Source organism: Cynocephalus volans, chromosome 3 (genome assembly GCF_027409185.1).
Source record: "Cynocephalus volans isolate mCynVol1 chromosome 3, mCynVol1.pri, whole genome shotgun sequence".
Lineage (NCBI taxonomy): Eukaryota > Metazoa > Chordata > Mammalia > Dermoptera > Cynocephalidae > Cynocephalus > Cynocephalus volans.
This window is the reverse complement of record NC_084462.1, coordinates 114710907-114725577: the sequence shown is the minus strand read 5'-3', so window position 1 is coordinate 114725577 and position 14671 is coordinate 114710907.

Sequence of the window (14671 nt, the reverse complement as noted above, 5' to 3'; positions counted from 1 at the left end):
TTTTGTAACGGGGCTCCATTTCAACTAAGAACCTGCAGGGATTGTTTTTCCCCTATAGGTTTCTCAGGGGTTGGAGGTCCTTTTGGAACACCATAGCTCTGTACTCTCAACCCTTGCAAGACAAAAGGGGACGAAGACAACAGAGAGGGAACGGGAGGTGAGTGCATCGCGGCACATGTTCACTGCTTCCCTATTACGCAACCCAGTCAGTAACAGCTCAGCTTTAATCAGCTCAGCTAATACCTACTAATATTTTTTTACCCACATGTCACATGAATGTTGGTGTCTAGTAAATCATGAAAATCAATCAGCCTCTCAGGAGGTTTTCTTAAGTCTCCAGAAATAGATCTTAATGTAAAATAATGTACTGCAACAAACATGAAATGTGTTCTTAAAGGAAAAAAAAAAACTCTACGGTGTGGGGATTGTGTTCCTAGTGGTAAAGTCTTACAACATTTATTTATTTATTCATTTTAATTTTAACATTTACTTGGACATTTTTGTGGAGTACAGTGTGTTGTTTCAACACATGCATGTAGCACACAACGATTCACTTAGCATAGTTTGTATCCATTAGTCCACCCTTCTCTTCCTCAACCCCCCTCCCCTCCTAGCCTTTGGTAACTGTTATTCTACTCTGTACTTCTATGAGAACCACTTTTTTTTTTTTTATTCCACGTGTGAGGGAGATCATGTGGTGTTTGTCTTTCTGTGCCTGACTTGCTACACTTAACATAATGGTGTCTGGTTCCACCCATGTTACTGCAAATAATAGGATATTATTTATTTTTATAGCTGAATAGTGTTGTGTACATATACAACAATTTTTTAATCCATTCATCCCTTAATGGGCATTTAGGTTGATGCTATCTCTTAGCTATTGTGAACAGCATTATGATGAACACGGAAGTGCAGTTGTCTTTTTGATATATTAATTTCATTTTCTTTGGGTATATACTCAGTAGTGGGATAGCTGGGTTGTTGGGTAGATCAATTTTTAGTTCTCTGAGGAACCTCCACACTTGTTTTCCACAGTGGCTGTAGCAGTTTACATTTCCACCAACAATATAAGAGGGTTTTCTCTGCATTCCTGCTGGCATTTGTTATTTTCTGTCTTGTTGATAATAGCCATTGTAACCAGGGTGAGATGATATCTCATTGTGGTTTTAATTTGCTTATCCCTGATGATTATTGATTTTGAACATTTTTTCATGTGCTTTTGGCCATTTGTATTTCTTCTTTTGGGAAATGTCTGTTTGGGTCCTTTGCCCATTTTTTAATTGGGTTATTTAGTTTTCTGCTGTTGAGTTGTTTGAGTTTCTTATATCTGGATATTAGCCCCTTGTCTGATGTGTAATTTGAAAATACTTTCACCCATTCTGTAGGTTGTCTCTTTACTTTATTGGTAGTGTCCCTTGCTATGCAAAAGCTTTTTAGTTGGATGTGGTCCCATTTGTCTATTTTTGCTTTGCATGCCTGTGCCTTTGTAGTAGTGCTCAAAAAAGCACTACTTCCATTTTGTGTAGTGTTTCACCTATGTTTTCTTCCAGCAGCTTAATAGTTTTGGGTCTTAAATTTAGGTCTTTAATCCATTTGGAGTAGAATTTTGTGCATGATGAGAGACAGGTCTAGTTTCAATCTTCTGCATGTGGATATCCAGTTTTTCTGGCACCATTTATTGAAGAGGCTGTCCTTTCCCCATGGTATATTCTTGGCGCTTTTGTCAAAAATCAGTTGGCTGTGTGTGGCTTTATTTCTGGGCTGTCTATTCTGTTCCATTGGTCTATTTGTCTATTTTATGCCAGTACCATGCTGTTTTGGTTACCATAGTTTTATAGTGTATTTTGAAGTCAGGAAGTGTGATATCTCCAACTTCATTTTTTTTGGTCAAGATTATTTCCTTAGCTATTCAAGGTCTTTTGTGGTTCTATGCAAATTTTAAGATCATTTTTTCTAATTTGGTGAAAAATGTCATTGGTGTTTTGGTAAGGATTGTGTTGAATGTGTAGATTGCTTTGGGCAATATGGACATTTTGATGATGTCAATTCTTCCAATGCATGAACATGGGATATCTTTCCATTTATTTGGGTCCTCTTCACTTTCTTTCACCAATGTTTTATAGTTTTCATTGTAGAGATCTTTACCTTCTTGGTTAAAGTTACTACTAGGTATTTCTTTGTTCTTTTTTCCTTTTGTAGCTATTATGAATGGGATTACTTTCTTGATTTCTTCTTTGGCTATTTCATTTTTCATTATTGGCATATAGGAAGACTATTGCTTTTCGTGTTTTGATTTTGTATCCTGCCACTATACTGAATTCATTTATTAGTTCTAGTAACTTTTTGGTTGAGTCTGCAGGGTTTTCTATGCATATGATCATGTCATCTGCAAATCGGGATAGTTTGGCTTCCTCCTTTACAATTTGGATGCCCTTTATTGCTTTTTCTAGTCTTATTGCACTGGCTAGAACTTCCAATACTATGTAGAATAAGAATTGGAAACTGGGCATCCTTGTCTTGTTCCAGATCTTAGAGGAGAAGCCTCCAATTTTTCTCCATTCAGTATGATATTAATGTGAGTTAGTCATATATAGCCTTTATTATGTTGAGGTACATTCCTTCTATATCTAGTTTGTTTAGTGTTTTTATCATGAAGCGGTGTTGGATTTTATCAAATGCTTTTTCTGCATCTATTTCAATGGTTGTGGTTTGTTTCCCCTTCATTCTGTTGATGTGATGTATCACATTTATTGATTTGCATATGTTGAACTATCCTTGCATCCCTGGGATGAATACCACTTGATCATAGTGAATGATCTTTTAAATGTATTGTCAGATTCTATTTGCTAGTATTTTTTCGAAGATTTTTCAATTTGGGTTCATAGGAATATTGGTCTATAATTTTCTTTTTTTGTTGTATCTTTTTCCAGTTTTGGTATGAGGTAAATGTTGGCCTTGTAGAATGAGTTTGGAAGTATTCCCTTCTCTTCAATTTTTTAGAAGAGTTTGAGAACAATTGGTCTTAGTTCATCTTTAAATGTTTGGTAGAATTCGGGTGTAAAGACATCTGGTTCTGGGTTTTCCTTTGTTGGGAGATTTTATTACTGCTTTGTTACTGGTCTGTTTAGTTTTATAACAACATTTATTCAGAAAAATCCTATCTTAAGTTTGTTCAAGACTTATTTTTTAATTCTAATTGGTCCACATTCTAGTACTGTAAAAAAGAAAAATATTTAGATAATTGGAAAAAATGGGATGTATAAATGTCTTAGTCAGCTTTAGCCAAGATACTGAGTCACAAAATACAGAAAAGAAAAATAAGTCATTCGTTACATATATATATCATATTCTATGAGCTAGTCCATTGATGTTTGTTTATAGTCTTCAGATAACAGTTGCCTAAATATATTCAAGTCTTTCATTCTACTTGGGCCACTCTATCCCATAAAAATTAATACTTTGTATGGTAGGAAACAATGTTTCATCCAGAATTTCCTGGGAATTCTTGAGGTAGTCTGATATTTCTCCCCATGTGACATCTCTTCCTTCTTGTAAAAAATATTTTTGCTCTCCTTTGTCTTTTCTCTACTCTGCATTTACCCAGAGGTGGAAATTCCAAATTATCACTTTCTTGAGGCATCTGCATTTTTAAAATCTTTCCTGGAGATTGAGATTCCTAACAGTTTCTACCTCTTAGAACTGTAAAGAGGCTAACGTACAATCATGCGTGTAAACTGCCTGGTATACAGTAAGCATCTAACAAGTGTTGGCTGTTATTATTTATTCAGGGATAATGATAGGGAGTTATATCACAGCATATAAAATAAAATGACGTCATGTTTTTTTTGAAATTACTTTAGCCTGTTCAATCATGGGAATTTCTCACTACGTCAAACTTGCTTCCATAACTTGCTTATTTCCCTTTCCATCTGGCGATCTACATCTCAATTCCTGTTACTTTCCTTAGGCAGAGGAACTCAACATGTCCTCTCTCTCTCCCTCCCTTCCTTTCTTCCTTGTTTCATGGAAACCCATGTCCTATGGTGTGGTGGGGAGGAAAGAGAGAATTGGGGTTAGACATGGCACCGGAAATCTCTTACTGCACCCTCTCATCTTCCAAAACCAAGCGGCCTATCAAGGAGGAATTATTCCGCTACCCTTGCAGCTGGGCCAATCAGTTGTGAGATTAAAGGTTAAAGTGATTCCCACATTGTAACTTGGTTTCACCCAAAGCTGTTTTCAGAAATGAAAGCATCACTGAAGCGAGGAGAATCAGATAATGTAGAAAATCACTATTATAGTACCAAATATTGCTCCACATTCAATCTTCTAATAAGCTATAAGCAGCCAATTTAAATAAGGAATAAACATTTTGAAGGTACGTGTAATCCATTCAGTTAACATTTTATTAAAAATATTTTTTCCAAAGAAATAAAATCTCACATTAACAGACCCCAAGAAAATGAAATAAGCTTCAAAATATTTAACCAAAGTAGTTTATTTAATGAATTTTTAGAGATCATTCATGAATTAGTTACCTAGGTTACCTCAACAAATTACCACAAACTTGGTGGTTTAAAACCACAGAGATGCATTCTCTCACAGTTCTGGAGGACAGATGTTTGAAATCAAGCTGTTAGCAGGGCCGTGCTCCCTCTGAAGGCTCTAGCAGAGAATGCCTCCTTTCTTCTTTCACCTCCTGGTGGCTCCAGGAGTTCCTTGGCTTGTGGTTCTGCATAACTCCAATCTCTGTTTCATTGTGCACGTGGCCTTTTTTTCTGTTTGTCTTTCATAAGGACATGTGCCATTGAATATAGAGCCCACCCTAATCCTGATGGTCTCATCTTGAGACCCTTTTCCATCAGCAAATATCATTTTTCCAAATAAGGTCACATTCACAGATTCAGGGCGTTAGGATGTAGGCATATCTGTTTTGAGAGCTACAAATCAACCCACTACAGCTCAGAAAATGGATAATGAGCTGAACTGGAAAAACAAACTTTTCTAGTAAAATTTCACCAATTTGTTGGAATTAGGGTAAGTGTGAAATAGCAAAAAAAAAAAAAAAAAAAAAAAAAAAATCTGAAAATCTGATTATACTTTAGTATATATAATAACTGTAACAAAGCTAATGATCTATTAAATGAATTTTAATATCAGTGAAATAAGAATGGTGCCCTGGAAATTCAAAAGCAACTACTTTTTTTCCTTAAGAGTATTCTTTATGTTATTATGTGTGATTACAGATATTGTTAGCAAATACTTTCATCACAGGTAAAATCAATTTGAGTTGAGTCCTTTCAAATGACCACAAACTAGCTGAGTTTTAATTATAAAATCAAATGCATAAATTTTAAAATTAAATGAGAAATTTCGTAGTTGAAGAATTAAAACTTAACCTGAGTTCACTTGGAGGATTCCTTATTTAAACATATATTCCTGTTTGTTAATATTATTTCATATTCTGGAAGAAGTTCCCAATTTGATGAGCTGAAGAAGAGATAGGAGGATATTTAGGTCTTAAATCTTGACCTGAAATATCACAGGTATGTAAAAATATCAATAATTTCTAAACTAAAATTAATTACCTTTTATAGGAGAAGATAATACAAGAAACATGAAATCTCTCATACCTATGTGTCTAAGTGAAGCTTTGGTCTAAAGAATTTTCAGTCACTCTCAGAGTACATCAGTAGACTATCTTAATGTGCCTTTAATTATATTCATTGATAATCACTTGAGAAAAGTGTATCATAGTTTCTATTTCAGGGACAAAAGCTGGAACATTAATTCTGGCTTTTGTCTAGAACATTCAGTTTGAGACTAATCTTTTAAAGGCCTTTTTCTAAAGAGATCATTGTACTTTAATGATTCAGTTACTAAAATGAAACAAATTTGCTTTATTGAATTTATGAACAATTTCTCTATGGAGAGTCTTATTCACTTGTTCACTGAAGGTGAATGATTTTAACTTGGTTTAACAAATTTGCTTCATAAGGGGCATAAAGAATAATTATGATTCGTAATAATGAATATGGTAATAATATTGATTTGATCATCACATGTTGTCCACAGGTGATGGTAATCAATGCTGTATTCCCCAAATATGTATAATCAATTATGTGTCAATAAAAAAAAGAAAAGAAAGTTTATCAGGAGATAACATAAAAACAAAAAACAAAAAACAATTTGCCTCATCATTTTCCTGAGACTACATCAGCATGGGGGAATTAATCAAGAGATATGGATCAAAACAATAATAAACACGGGGTGTTTATGGTTTAAAAGCCACCAACAAAATCACAGGAACCCCAGTCCTGACTTCCACCCAATAATAATGTTAGCATACTTTCATTTAATACTTAATATGTGCCAGCCACTATCAGCACTTTACGTACATTAACTTTTGTAATACCTGTAACAGCTCTATCATTGTCGTCTCATTTTATAGTGAGACAATTGAGGAGCAGAGAGAATGAATACCTTGTAGTATGAAAGTGACAGAGCCAAGATATGAACCAGATGGTCTGGCTGCAGGGTCTTCTCAACCCGTTCATGAAATCTCTGAGGGTTTCTCACACATGTCTTCAAAGTCAGACTTGCTCCTTAGGAACCTCCTGGAATCCTTCTCTGGACACCTCCCTCGTGGATACTAGGGGGCTGCACCATGTCAATTTGTCAGCATGGCTACTCCTTCGGTTGTCAAGAGATGGATGGAGTCAAGGTAGGACATTTGCTTCACCTACTGGCCTTTACCACTAGCAGAATACCTTCTCCTCATTCCAGTTATGTTCACTTACTAAGACACATCACAAGTGTATTTTGTGCCCTAGTTTCTACCCTGCTTTTGCTGCATAACTTCTTCATTTGACTGGCCCTGTAAGTGCATTTAGACCCATCACTCTAAGAATGAAATGCAGTCACAACAGAGATAACAGGGGTCAGTAAGCAGTGCAGTAATGGAGGTTGGGGGTTATAGAGGAGTTGAGATGGGAGTGGCGCAATATCTATAAAGTACTAGTCAGCATGTTAGAAACTTCGCATGGATAAGTAATTTAAACCTAACAAGCTGTGAAGTAGCTATGCTAAATCAGTAGGTATATATGACATCACAAGATCATCTAATATGCTAGAAAAAGGCATAGCAAAACTTCTGACCTTAATTTTATAGGTCTAGCTAGATTCTATAACTCTGGAGTATGACTATATAAAAACAACAACAACATGAGATTCTGATAAAGTGGTCCATAGACTATGTGTTTAGGAAAAATTGTACTGTGTAAAGCAGATTAAATACAAATGAGCATAATTAGAATACAATGTGCCCAAGTGCTGTCATGCTATTGGGTTAGGTCTAAAATATGAAGGTTGAACGGAGCTTTCATTTTTAGGGGAGATGAAACAGATCACATTTTATAGTTTTATTCTACCTTCGTTTTTTTTACTTAGTATTATATCACTAACATTTTTCCAAATCATAAAATTATTTTAAAATACCCTTTACATAGCTGCACAACATTCTTAGAGTTTGTTTTCTTTATTTTTTATTATAAATAGTATCTATGCAAATATTAGATCAACTTCTTCATGATTTCCTTTTTAGAAGTGGAATTGACAAATACAGGAATATAAATTTTCTGAGGTATTTAATACATTATGACAAAAGCTTTGAGAAAGTTTACATCAATTTACAACCCCAGGAGTACTAGACAGATAATAAAACGTCAACTGGGCAAAGGCACAAAAGGGTGAAAGAACATGGTGAGTTTGGGGGAAGGGCATGAAGAAGTGGCTGAGGCTGAGACCAAAAAAGTGGGCAGGATCGAGATCATTAAGGGTACAGAGAACCAAAAGAATAGATAGTAAGCAGTCCTAGGTTTCAGACTTGGATGTCACAGTCCATTGTATCACCAGAAGAGAAATCAGATGAAAAGAGTAGGCGTTTTGGGAGAAAAATAATGAGCTCAGTTTTAAGCGTATTAAATATGAATTATGTATGGCACATACAGATGGATATATTAGATTGTCTGATCTGGAACTCAGGAGGTCAGAGTTTCAGATGTCAACCTGATGATAGTCATTATTATATATTGGATCACTGAAAACCGGTTGATCACTAAAACCACATTACAGAGAAAAGAGGAGCGAGATCACACAGTTTGGGAAAAACGGTATTAAGAAGAAGCCTTATAATGTAGCTTCTCTAAACCCAAAATCTTTGAAATATAAATAACTGTAATTTTGTGATAACTAGCACTAATCATATAATCACATGATGGTTCTGAATTTGTGTAGCAATAACGCCCACTTTCCAACTGACTCATATATACATATCAAATAGATTTTAAATGCTGTAAGAGAGGGACCCAATAATTTTGGCTTTAAAAATATACATTTGAGATTTAAGAATTCAATTTTACTCTAAAGTGGAAAATTTTATAATAAATTAGAATAGTAACATGATACATACACTCATCTCAAGAATGAGGAATTTGGAGTAATTACAAAATTTTGAGAAATTAGTATAATTTTGCTATTCTTTAGCCAGCAGACAATTATAAAAGCAGTTCTTCCCCCACTCCCCATCCCCCATGCTGAAAGACACTTTCTGTTCAGGAAGAGCCCATCTAAATGATGTAGATTTGTATACTTTGCCACCTTGTGGTCATTGTAGTTATTTGCATGACTCCATCTGTGTTTTGGTTTGAAGATTTTCCTGTTAATATGGTTATATATCCTTTTATATTTAACTAACAACAATACCAGCAAAAACATATTCGAATACACGTGATCAATATAGACAAAAAGATCACCACATTCAAGATGAATGCCTATCTGATGAATTTATTATGGACTGATTTGTCTGCTTGATAACCTTTTCTGGTTCTTTCTTAAATGTTTTGTTCCATATATTGCTATGATAATTATTTTGACAGTATAAATGTTAATAGAAATAATAAAAGAGCATAATCTTTTAAAAACTTCACTACAGGTTTTAAACAGAAAATAAAACCATGGCTTCATATATATGGAGCATATACATAAATAAATAAGATAATTTTTATGAAATTCAAACCTAAGCATCCATGAACACTTAGGCTAATCTCTAGTTTCTATATTTTCTACTTCAATCTATAAGAAATGAATGTGCTGGAGAAATAAATTTTTTAAATGTCTCTAGAGTTATGGTAGCTATTGCCAGGTAACTAATGTCGTATAGGTGCCTTTTTAAGAGGTTTCGGTTACTTGCAAGATAATAACTACTGTATATTTTACATATTTTTATTTCATCTGATTCCTTTTCACATGAGATTTTATATTTTATATGTTTCTAAATCTATGAAATATTTCAGCATTTGTTTTAAAAGCTACTCAGAGTATATCAGTTTGGTTTTAGTGCTCTTTCTTACACATAAATAGAGAGATTTTTTCCATTCTAAGTCAGTAGTTCCTTGTATATTGAGGCAATAAACTAGGGTTTGAATAAGCATTTCATAGGCATAGTTATTCCTCGTTTCTCAAATTATAGGAGATTCTATTAAAATTTTGCAAGATGAAAGCTTAGACTAAATTTCCTAAATCTTTTTTTCACTTAAAAAAATCTATACACTTTGCACTCATTTAAGCTTTGGTGATAGGATTGAAAGACTATACACCCACCCACACACACACACACACACACACACACACATAGTGAGTGTGTGCATAAGTGTGAGTATATATATATATGTTATTCAGTGGAAGGGACTTGCCTTCAAGTTATAGCAGTAGTAAGAAGCTATGTACGAACTCTTGAAAACACAGCCTTGACTGTAAAAGACAAATATGAGGAGAAATTATTGTCATTCTATCTCTATTACTAGAAAACCAATGCAAATTACATATGCTACCAATGTTAGGTCCATAGTGCCTATTTTAAAAGATGGGCTCTCAAGAATTGTTTTGGTTCATGTGTCCATAAAGGATTGATTCTTTCCAGAATCATCAAGTAGCCAAGACATACAGGCTCAGCCACTTATTTGTTCCCAAGTACCCACAAGCTTTAATTGGAATAAGGAGAGAGATTTCCTAGGGGACTGATTGTCCTCTGCTATATGTTGGAAACCAATTTTTTAGTATCTTGATCAACTTTAACTCTGCATTGGGGATGAAGGGTTTTTCCTATTAGAATGGAGACTTTACCTATGCAGTAAGGATGGTCATAGCAGGGATACATTGAAAATCATAAGGATTAAAAAGGGATAAAAGGAGTCAGTTTTATTCACATACTGGGGAGATTTTATGCAAAAATAGCTCTATTTACATGTAAGTCACATTATATATGATATAATAAAGAATAGTCAATTCAAAAATATATTGGTTCAAATAAAAGCTAGATTTGAATCCAAGCTATACCACTTCTTATCCAGGCAAGTTATTAAATTTCTCCAAGTCTCAGCTTCTTCATATGTAATATAAAGAAAATGATAACTTGCCTGAGGTTAACTTATACAATTAAATGGAAATTATTAAGAATTATATAATTAGTCAGGATAGGATAGACGATGCCATGGTAACAAATAAACCCAAGTCTCAGTGGCTTAACACAGAAAAGATTTGTTTCTCGATCATATCACAGTATGATGCAATCTGGTGAAGCTCTCTCCAAGGAGGGACCCAGAGATTAGGGGTTTCTAGCAGCAGAAAGCACACCCTGTTTTGCTGCCTAGGACAGGAAAGAAGTGACACATCACTTCTAATGTTCCATTGGTGAGAGATAGTCACATGAATTTACATTGCTCCATGAGAACTGAGAAATGTAGAGGATCACATGGCTATGTGGCAAATACCAACAACCTTGTCTACAAGCAATGTATTTTTATTATTGGGAAGTTAGTACCGATGCACATAAAAAATACATAGTAAGCATAATCCCATTATTCTTTCAAAATGTCAATGTTGTTCTAAAGTTTTCACACACACATAGTCATATAAATTTACATGACTACACGAGTTTTCAATAAATGCTGTTTCCTTCTCCTTTAAGTCTCTATCCATATCTCTTCCACTTAAGAAAAACATGCAAATTGTGAATGAGTGACATTGTAGGAATAAACTTAAATCTGCCCTCATTTCCTTGAAACGTACATCATTTACACACTTCAGTAATTATTGGCAGCAGATTACTTGTGATGTGATACGACTTTTCCTCAAGGCCAAGAGCAAGTGTGTCCTGATTTAGAGAGTGAGAAGCACTGCTCTGCAGAACTTGCCAGAAGAATTACGTAATGAAACGATTTGTTTAATTTGGAACATATTTCCCCAGCTGTCTGAGGTGTACCTTAATGTTATATGACAAGGTAGTGTGCGTGAATTTTCATTGTTTCCTAATGATATTTGTATATGCAGTAGGTCAGATTGCAGTGGTCAATAAATCCTATTTTCCTGTTCAAAACAAATTACAGTCCACACAAATTTATTTTTCTTTCTCTGGTCTCACTTCAAATCAGGAAGCTATTATAAATAATACAAAACAAACAATTTATTTATTTTTGAAAATTACAGAAAATAGCATCACCTCTTACAATGTTATAGAGATATGTGGCTATTTGGAAACCCTAAATCAAAACTCCTATGAATTAATATCCAATGGGAACAGGATAAGTAAGACTGATTTTTATCACCTTAAAAATGTTTTTAATGCTGAGGTAGATGTTTCATTGTATATTAAGCATGACTATAGAAACATATAGACAAATAAGACCACATGTTACTGCCATCAGGACAGTAAAGACAATTGTTAAATGGTCATAACAGCTTAGTTTTTGTATAAAAAATAATTAAGTCCTGAGTGGCAGACTCAGAGTCCATGAAATGCACTATGGGTAGTTCCGTGAATAAACTTATCAGAATTTACTTAAACATTTGGTGTTGAATATGATTTCAAGTAATAATGGCAGTAGATACTATTGGTCATCTGTCTACTACATATCACATACTCCGCCGGGAGCAGCTTTGTGCTCTACCTCACACGTTCACAAAAAACTTGAATATAGCTGTTAGCTTCATTTTACAAATGAAGAGACAGAAGCTCACAGATTTAATGTGATGGAACCAGGCTTGGAATTTAGGTCTTTTTGTTTCCAAAATTCCTCTTTCCCACATAGTTTCCCAGTAAACATTGTCTTAGAGTCTTAGCATCTTTCTATCTATAAGGTCTCCTAAAATAATCTAATGCAAGTCTCTTCTTGTACAGATATACAAACCAAGGCTATGTGAGGTTTCCTCAATATAACACAACTACATATCAACTACTATATAGAGCTGGACCTAAATTCTGAGTTTACAGACACTCCATTCAATGCTTCCTCATGGACCAAACCATGGGCACTAATCAACTGAGGATTAGAAAACTGTGAGCTAGAATTCAGGATCAAGCCATCTAGACAGTAGTCAGAGAAAAAGAGGGGGGATGTAAAAGGCTCAGAAGTAAATTTAACCAAGGAGGTGAAAGATTCCTACAATGAAAACTATAAAACACTAGTGAAAGAAATTGAAGAAGACACAAATAAGTGAAAAAATATCTCATGTTCATGGGTTGGAAGAATTAATATCATCAAAATGTCCATACTATACAAAGAAATCTACAGATTTGCTGCAATCCCTATCAAAATACCAATGACATTCTTCACAGAAATAGAAAAAGCAATCTTAAAATGGAACCACAAATAATCCTGCATAGACAAAGCAATTTTGAATGAAAAGATAAAGCCAGAGACATCATATTACTTGACTTCAAAATATACTACAAAGCCATAGTAACCAAAACAACATGGTACTGGCATAAAAACAGACAAATAGACCAATGGAACAGAACAGAAAGCCCAGAAGTGCAGAAATAAATACACACATTTTCAACCAACTGATTTTTCACAAAGGTGCCAAAAATATACACTGGGAAAAGGATAGCCGCTTCAACAAATGGTGCTGGGAATACTGGATATCCTCATGCAGAAGACTGAAACTAGACCTATTTCTCACCATGCACAAAAATCTACTCAAAATGTATTAGACCTAAATTTAAGGCCCAAAACTATTAAACTGCTAGAAGGAAACAGGGGAAAAGCTACATGAAATTGGACTGGGCAGTGCTTTTTTGAACAAGACTGCAAAGGCATAGGTGACAAAAGCAAAAAAAGACAAATGAGACTATATCAAACTAAAAAGCTTTTGCACAGCAAAGACATACTCAACAAACTTAAGAGATATCCTACAGAATGAGAGAAAATATTTGCAAACTATGCATCTGACAAGGGGCTAGTATCCAAATATATAAGGAATTCAAATAACTCAACAGCACAAAAAACAAAAACAAAAAACCAAATAACTCAGTTAAAAAAATGTGCAAAGGACCTGAATAAACATTTCTCAAAACAAGACATACAAATGACCAACAGGCACATGAAAAAATGCTCAACATGAGTAATTATCAGAGAAATGCAAATTGAAACCACATGAAATATCATCTTAGTCCAGTTAGAATGGCTATTTTCAAAAAGAAAGAAAATAACAAATGCTGGAGAGGATGCAGAAAAAAGAGAACTCTCCCACATTATTGGTGGGGATGTAAATTAATACAGCCATTGTGAAAAACAGTTGGAGTTTCCTCAAAAAACTTAAAATAGGTATACCTTATGACTCAGCCATCCCACTTACAGGTATATATTCAAAGGAGATGAAATCAATACATTGAGGAGACACCTGCATGTCCACGTTCATTGCAGCACTATTCACAATAGCCAGGAGATGCAATCAACCTAAATGTCTATCAGTGATTAATGGATTAAAAAAACCATGGTATACATACAGAATGGAATACTATTTAGTTATTTTAAAAAATGAAATCCCTTCATTTGCAGCAACTGGAGACTATCATGTTAAGTGAAGTAAGTTAGGCTCAGAAAGATAAATACTGCATGATCTCACTCAAATGTGGAATCTTGAAAAAAAAAAAAAAAAGATGTTTCCATAGAAGTGGGAAGTAGAATAATGGTTACCAGAGTCTGGGAAGGGAAGGGGGCCAAGCAGGAGGGGAAGAGAAGAATTAATGGTTCCAAAGTCACATGAAGATAAGAAGAATAATTTCTGGTGTTCTATGCTGACTACAGTTAATAATATCATATTGTATATTTCTAAATATCTAGAAAAAAGGATTGTATTAGTCCATTTCTGTTGCTTATAGTAGAAATACCTGAAACTGTATGTTTTATTAAGAAATAGAATTTATTTCTTACAGTTTCACAGGCTGGGAAGTCCAAAGTCCAGAGAGAGAACACATATGGTGAGGGCCTTTTCTTGGCGGTGACTCCCCAGCAACACAGAGTATCACAAGGTGAAATGGCAAGAGGAGAGAGAGTTTTTCACACACTCTCTCTTCTTATAAAGACATCATAACCACACCCATGACTACCATTAAACCATCAATGGATTAATCCATTTTCTTGGGTATATTTCTCACAATCTAATCACCACTTAAAGGCCCCTCCTTTCAATTACCATAATAGGATTTTCCACTCTCTTAACACTGTCAATGGGGATTAAGCTTCAACATGAGCTTTGTGGGGACAAATATATCCAAACTACATTGAGGATCTTGACCACAATCCGCACAAAGTAAAGATACGTGTTTAGG